Raw genomic sequence first — 8282 nt, 5'->3', positions numbered from 1 at the left:
GGAAAGGCTTCCTCAACTCTAAAATAGTACATTATTCTCTTTCCTGCTCAACCATTACATTTTATATATATCTCCATTATGGCACTCTTCACTTTATGTTGTAATCCTTGATGATATATATTGATTGATATATATATGTATATATATATTCTTGTATGAGGATATGCTAAGGACTATGTCCGTGGTCAGCTAGAGATTTGACAGTGTTGAGAATATGCAGCTGTGAATTACATTGCAAAATGTACTGATCAAAAATTAGGATCCAAGATGGATCTCCAGTTTTGGGGTGGCAGCAAAGGGCAAAGGATGGGTAGATCTACATCCACTGTCTTTTATGAGGCACAACTATGCTGGGCTAACCTTGGCTTACATTACAGCAACAAATAACCACAGGAGCTTCTCCTAGCTGATGGGGATCATGTTTTGATTGTCCTGGCATATGGTATATGTTCAATTGCTGTGTAATAATTGTGTTGGAATTCCTCCTGTTTCTTTGTCACTTAGAGAGGTTTAAAGGAAAGAACAGGGTGTAATATCTTCTGGAGAGTAGATATGTAATTAAGATTTTTTTAATGATGATTTTTCCTTTTAAAAAATATTCATTTATTTAGGCTGCACTGGGTCTTAGTTTCTTAGTTGTGGCATGTGGACTTAGTTGTCTCAGCTGTGGCATGCAGATGCTTAGTTGTGGTATGTATGCAGGATCCAGTTCTGTTGAACCTGGGCACCCTATTTGTACACAGATTCCCAGAAAATCCTGTTTGCTTTAATATGCACACATACACTAAGTAACTAGCAAAAATGAGCAAGTAGCTTTGCTGTAAGAAGCAAAAAAGCAATAATTCTTTCATTTGGACAACAGTAAGTAGCCTTGCCAGGGCAAGCCCTCAAAAAATTGGTGTAAAACTCAGAGTTATTCCTCTCCATGGAAATCTTTAGTAAAAGGCAAAAGATTTATTCAATCTGAAGAGAAACCAGAGTGTTGTAATTAAGATTTATTATTTCACTTCATTTTTTTCCCAGTTATTTTATTCCCTCCTTAGAATAAGTGAAAGAATAGACAACTAACAATTGTGTAATTGGTTCCTATTGAACCAGTGTCAAATATCAGAATGACCAGTTGTTCACTTGAGTCAAAAAATAATTTTTCATTCGCTCTTTCGTTTATACACTTATTCATTCATACACTGAGCATCTTTACGTTCTGGATTGTATAAGAAGACAAACAAAATCACCTTATGGAGATTTTATTTAAGTAAATCACAAATCTAGGGATGTATAAGCCATAATCATCAATTGACTACTATAAGTAGTCTTAGAAATATTCCAGAATCTTAGAATCCTCATTATTTATGGCAGAGACTGACTACCTCATTAGATAACCCGTTTTACTCTTTTTTCCTGGGCATATATCTGAACTATATTTCCCACATTCTCTTGTAAGAAGGCATAGCCGTAGACTAAGTTCTAGATGATGGAATATGAACAGATGTAATATATGTGTTCACTTATGAACCTGATCCATGAAAACCTCCTACAAGGGATGCTCCATGTTCTTTACCTTTCTGCCAGATTGATGCAGGGAAGTACAGTGGCACTGGAAGCCTCAGTGTTGTAGATGATAGAGCCACTATGTGAAAAGAGCCACTGTGTGAATTGGCCCTTGGAAGAAAGGCATCCACTCTTAGGATGTACTGTTTTCTTCTTCTTAGCATGAGCAAGAAATAAACCACTGAGATTTTGAAGTTTATTTGTTAAAATAATATTGTCTTACTAATAAGCTTTAGTGATTCCTCCTCCATGTGGGATACTATCAAAATCCCCAAACTTAAAATAGTATTGAATATTAAAATTCAGAATATAAGCAAAGGGGTGCTGGAAGTACAAAGCATTCCTTTTTGCAGCTAGATTGAATGGAATGGGATGGAAATGGTGATAGCTAATGAGAAGGAGGAAAGTAGGAGAAGTCCCTGTGGCCTGCTATAAGGAAGAAGGGAAAACATGAAGATCATGATTTGGGGCCTAAGACAGGACATTTCTCAATGAAGGAAAATATTATATGGATCTTCCTGCATTTCTGGAATGAAAGCTTTTTGGGAGAAGGGAGTTTCAGAGTAGACTACCACTCATAATACATATCCCAGGGTTTAACATACTGCCTGCTACCAAGTAGACACTCCATAAAAATCTGTTAAGTGAATAAGTGAATTTCTAGTACTTAGTCTCTCAGCCTAATCATGGTAACGTCCAGATGGAATATAAACACATCCTAATATGACAGTTGATTAGAGATTGTCATCATAATTGCCTAACAGGTTCTCCTATTTCCAGTGAATGTCCTTAAGCATTTACAGTTCTGTCAGTGTGACTAACAAATCATCAAGAATTCCTAAGGGTGACACCATATCCAGCATCTGTTCCTCATCCCAACTGTTGAAGCAATCCTTTTAGATTTTTTATATGACTGGAGGACAGAAGAGCAAATTGTCCAGTGAGTTGACAGGGACAGAGGAAGGGGAGAGTGAGCTTAGGAAATCAATCAGGAAAAGAGGACAGCAAAGAACACCCTTTACATATGTAAAGAGATCCCAGCAGAGAACATCAATCTACCTCTACCTCTCCAGTGCTTGCTACTCACCTGAGCTGCTGTGGAACCAGAGAGCTTGGTGAGATGTCAGTAAGGGTTCTTCAAGAAATGGTCATCTGAAAAAAATACATATGTTTTAAAATCTTCACATATTGTGTGATGCTAGCCCTTGTAATGATGACAGTGAGTGAGAATCCCCATTAGCAATTTCTATAGAGGTTTTTCACTCTTCTATGGCAGTAGTCAGTAGAGCCACGATCATTGGGTTCAGTTCATTCTCAGATGTTGATGTAATACAGATACAATTACAGATGTAATGTAGAGGTAACACTGCATTGCACAGAGGGGAGTGTGTAGGCTGGTGGCCTCAGCTTCTCTCTCATAAATTACCTTCCCTGTCTCCTCTTATACATACAAGTAGATTCTCTCAGTGTAAGTAAGGAATCAGAGGGAAAGGTTCATTCTAAAGATGGAAGTTTTATGTGCTCCTAGTCACCTGCCCTTTTCTACTTTATTGTTGTAAATGTTGCAAGACTTGGATGGGGTAGGTCAGAAGTGAATCATTTTGTGAAGGCTTTATGTTTTGGTGACATTTCTTTACTGGTTATTTACTTTTTTGTGGTACGTGGGCCTCTCACTGTTGTGGCCTCTCCCATTGCAGAGTACAGGCTCTGGACGCGCAGGCTCAGCGGCCATGGCTCACGGGCCCAGCTGCTCCGTGGCATGTGGGATCTTCCCAGACTGGGGCACGAACCCATGTCCCCTGCATCGGCAGGTGGACTCTCAACCACTGTGCCACCAGGAAAGACCTTATTTACATTTTTTTACATATATGTATACTGATTTATTATTATACTAGTCTTTTTTATATTTTATTATTATTTGTATTTCAAAAATGTGCCTAATGATTCAATTTGTGAAAACATGTTGTAATATGGAAGAATGTGGATTCTAGGTCTTGTCCTAGGGGTAGATCTGATAAATTTAATGATGGATAATTGCACAACTGTGTAAATATGTTAAAATCCACCGAATTGTATATTTTTAAAGGATGAAACTTTTGGCATATGAATTATATCTTGATGAAGTTTTTGTCTGAAATATTAATGAAGAATTATAATCTGATTCATTTCTCCACACTAGTGCTACAAGGAACCTGCATACTAATGACACTGTGTTTACAGTGACAGTTGCTTATGCATGGGCAGTGTATGGACTGAAATGCTAACCCAAACAGTTCTATTTCACTATGCTGTATGTGGGAAGCAACTTAGAAATACATCAATGTCTCCAGAAAAATTGAAACAACACTTCACTACAAGTCGTAGGCATTTGACAAATATAAGTGTTTATTTCTTAAGGTGCTGTTAGAATATCAAAACAAGCATAGTAAAGCTCTTATTTTTTTTAAAAAAATCAAATTCAGTGAAAAGACACAGAACATAAGTTATTTACTAGCAGAACTTATTGCCCAGGAAAAGAGATGCCAAATAGTTGGTGAGAAATGAATAATGTCAGCATATAAACTTATAGTGAATAAAATGCTAGAATGATATAAGTATGAAATTAAAGTTTTCTCTCAGTATGATAGGTCAACATATTGATAACATATTACATGATGCTAATGAAAATTTAGGTAATAAACTGAAAAATAATAGCTGCTCTATCCAGGTTGATAAGCCAACGTATTTCACCAATAAATGCCATGTCATGTGTCAGCCAATATATCATTACCATGACTACTTTTTAAAAAGTTATCTTTTAAATCTATTAAGAATATGATATGCCTAGTTATAGATTTTTAAATAAGTTTATACTTAGTGTTCTCTGAATTTCCTGAATATGAAGTATAGTGTTTGTCATTAATTTTGGAAAACTCTCAGCCATTAATATTTCAAATATTTCTTCTGCTCCATTCTCTGTTTTTCTGGTATCCCAATTATATATATGTTACGTCTTTATAAAGTTTCCCACAGTTCTTGGGTGTTGTTCTGTTTTTATCTATTTTATTCTTCCTCTTTGCATTTCAGTTTCCAAAGTTTCTGTTGACATTGTCAAGCTCACTGAGTCTCTATCAACTATGTCTAGTTTCTGATGAATCTGTCAAAGGTGTTACTCATTTTTATAACAATGATTTTATTTTTCCAGTTTTATTAAGATATAATTGACATACATCCGTGTATAAGTTTACAGTGCACATTATGATGGTTTGACTTACATACGGTCAAAATGAAATGATTACAGTGAAATGATTACTGCAATAAGTTTAGTGAGCATTATCATATCATATAAAGAGTACAAAGAGAAAGCAATAAAGAAAAACATTGTTTTCCTTGTGATGATAAGTCTTAGGATTTACACTCTTAACTTTTATATCGTATGGCCATGTTAAATATACTCATCACGCTGGGCAATACATCCCTCATACTTATCTTATAACTTGAAGTTTGTACCTTTTTTTTTTTTTTTTTTGCGGTATATGGGCCTCTCACTGTTGTGGCCTCTCCCGTTGCAGAGCACAGGCTCTGGATGCGCAGGTTCAGCAGCCATGGCTCACGGACCCAGCCGCTCCGCGGCATGTGGGATCTTCCTGGACTTAGGCACAAACCCGTGTCCCCTGCATCGGCAGGCGGACTCTCAACCACTGCGCCACCAGGGAAGCCCGAAGTTTGTACCTTTTGACCAGTTTTCTCCAGTTCCTCCACCCCTAAACCCTGCCTTTGGTGAACAGAAATCTGATGTCTTTTTCTGAGTTTGTTGTTTTGTTTTGGGGAGGGTTCTACTTACAAGTGAGATTATACATATCTGTCTTTCTCTGCCTTATTTCACTTAGCAGAATGTCCCCACGTCCATCCATGTTGTCCCAAGTGGCAGAATTTCCTTGTCTCTTTATGATTGAATAATATTCCTGTATATAATATATACCACAGCTTCTTTATCCATTCATTCATCGTTGGACACTTAGTTTGTTTCCATGTCTTGACTAGTGTAAATAATGCTGCTATGAACACGGAGGTGCAGATATCTTTTTGAATTAGTGTTTCATTTCCTTTGGATATATTCCCTGAAGTGAAATTGCAAAGTGACTCAGCTATACATATATATATATATATATATATATATATATTCATTCTTTTTCATATTCTTTTCTCATATGATATCACAGAATATTGAGTAGATTTCCCTGTGCCATATAGTAGGCCCTTGTTGGTTATTTCTCTTATATATAGTACTGTGTGTATGTTAATCCCAAGCTCCTGATTTATCTCTTTCCCACCACATTCCCCCTTTGGTAACCATAAGTTTGTTTTTGATATCTGTAAGTCTGTTTCTGTTTTGTAAATAAGTCCATTTGTATTATTTTTTAAATTAGATTCCACGTATAAGAGATATCATATGATATTTGTCTTTCTCTGTCTGACTTACTTCACTCAGTATGACAATCTCTAGGTCTATCCATGTTGCTACAAATGGCATTATTTTGTTGTTTTTTGTGTGTGTGTGTGTTTTTGGCTGAGTATTATTCCATTGTATATATGTGCCACATCTTCTTTATCCATTCCTCTCTTGATGGACATCTAAGTTGCTTCTATGTCTTGGCTCCTATAAATAGTGCTGCAGTGAATATTGGGGTGCATGTATCTTCTCAAATTATGGTTTTCTCCAGATACATGCCCTGGAGTGGAATTGCTGGATCATTTGGTAGTTGTATTTTTAGTTTTTTAAGGAACCTCCATACTGTTCTCCATAATGGCTCTACCAGTTTACATTCCCACCAACAGTGTAGGAGGGTTCCCTTTTCTCCACACCCTCTCCAGCATTTATTGTTTGTAGACTTTTTGATAATGACTATTCTGACTGGTGTGAGGTGATATCTCACTGTAGTTTTGATCTACATTTCTCTAATAATGATTTGTGCATCCTTTGTCAGCCGCTTCATTTGCAAATATTTTTTCCCATTCTGTGGGTTGTCTTTTCATTTTGTTTATGATTTTCTTTGCTATGCAGAAGCTTTTATGTTTAATTAGGTCCCATTTGTTTATTTCTGTTTTTATTTTCATTACTCTAGGAGGTGAATCCAAGAAGATGTTGCTGTGATTTATGTCAAATGGTGTTCTACCTGTTTTCCTCTAAGTGTTTTATCGTATCTGGCCTTAAATTTAGGTTTTTAATCAATTCTGAGTTTATTTTTGTGTATGGTGTTAGGGAATGTTCTAGTTTTGTTCTTCTACATGTAGCTGTCCATTTTTCCCACCACCACTTTTTGAAGAGACTGTCTTTGCTCCATTGTATATTCTTGCTTCCTTTGTTGTAGATTAATTGACCATAGGTGTGTGGGTTTATTTCTGGGCTTTCTATTTTATTCTGTTGATCTATATTTCTGTTTTTGTGCTAGTACCATGCTGTTTTGATGACTATAGCTTTGTAGTATAGTCTGAAGTTGGGGAGCCTGATTCTTCTAACTCCTTTTTTCCTTTCTCAGGATTGCTTTGGCTATTCGGGGTCTTTTGTGTTTCTGTACAAATTTAAAATTATTTTTTCTAGTTCTATAAAAAATGCCACTGGTAATTTGATAGGGATTGCATCAATCTGTAGATTGCCTTGAGTAGTATAGTCATTTTGACAATATTGATTCTTCCAATCCAAGAGCATGGTATATCTTTCCATGTGCTTTTGTCATCTTTAATTTCTTTCATCACCATCTTAGTTTTCAGAGTACAGGTCTTTTGCCTCCTTAGCTAAGTTTGTCCATAGGTATTTTATCCTTTTTGATGCAATGATAAATGGGATTGTTGCTTTAATTTCTCTTTCTGTTCTTTCGTTGTTAGTGTGTAAAAATGCAATAGATTGCTATGTATTAATTTTGTATCCTGCAACTTTACCAACTTCATTGATGAGCTCTAGTAGTTTTCTGGTAACATCTTTGGGATTTTCTATACATAGCGTCATGTCATCTACAAACAGTGACAGTTTTTACTTCTTCTTTTCCAATTTTGATTCTTTTTATTTCTTTTTCTTCTATGATTGCCATGGCTAGGACTTCCAAAACTGTGTTGAATAAAAGTGGTGACAGTGGACATCCTTGTCTTGTTCCTAATCTTAGAGAGAATGCCTTCAGCTTTTCACCATTAAGAATGATGTTAGCTATAGGTTTGTCATATATGGCCTTTATTATGTTGAAGTAAGTTCCCTCTATGCCCACTTTCTGGAGAGTTTTTATCATAAATGGGTGTGATAAAAGCTTTTTGTGCATCTGTTGAGGTGATCATATGGTTTTTATTTTTCAGTTTGTTAACACGTTTTATCACACTGATTTATTTGTGGATATTGAAAAATCCTTACATCCCTGGAATAAATGCCACTTGATCATGGTGTATGATCCTTTTAACTGGGTTCAGTTTGCTAGTATTTTCTTGAGGATTTTTGCATCTATGTTCATCAGTGATACTTTTTTTGCTATTGAGTTTTATGAGTACTTTATGTATTTTAAATTTTAACCCCTTATCATATATATGATTTGCAAATATTTTTCTCATTCTATAGGTTGTCATTTGTTGATTGTGTTCTTTTGCTGTGCAGATGTAGTCTCACTTCAGTTGTTTCTTTTGATTTTGTTGCTTGTGCTTTAGGGGTCATATCCAAAAAAATCATTGCCAAGACCCACGTCAAGGAGGTTTTTTCCTATGTTTTTTTC

General features: G+C 35.8%; 1 non-coding gene across 1 annotated transcript; it reads right to left on the bottom strand.

The window, feature by feature from the left end:
- Positions 1-867: 867 nt before the first annotated feature.
- On the bottom strand, positions 868-983 carry LOC132426374 (U5 spliceosomal RNA). The gene has a single exon (XR_009519668.1). It is a non-coding gene; the product is annotated as a U5 spliceosomal RNA (small nuclear RNA).
- Between the last annotated feature and the right edge of the window lie 7299 nt (positions 984-8282).

Source organism: Delphinus delphis, chromosome 5 (genome assembly GCF_949987515.2).
Source record: "Delphinus delphis chromosome 5, mDelDel1.2, whole genome shotgun sequence".
NCBI classification, from domain to species: domain Eukaryota; kingdom Metazoa; phylum Chordata; class Mammalia; order Artiodactyla; family Delphinidae; genus Delphinus; species Delphinus delphis.
The sequence above is the reverse complement of the archived record's forward strand: the minus strand, read 5'-3'. Positions and strand labels throughout refer to the sequence as shown.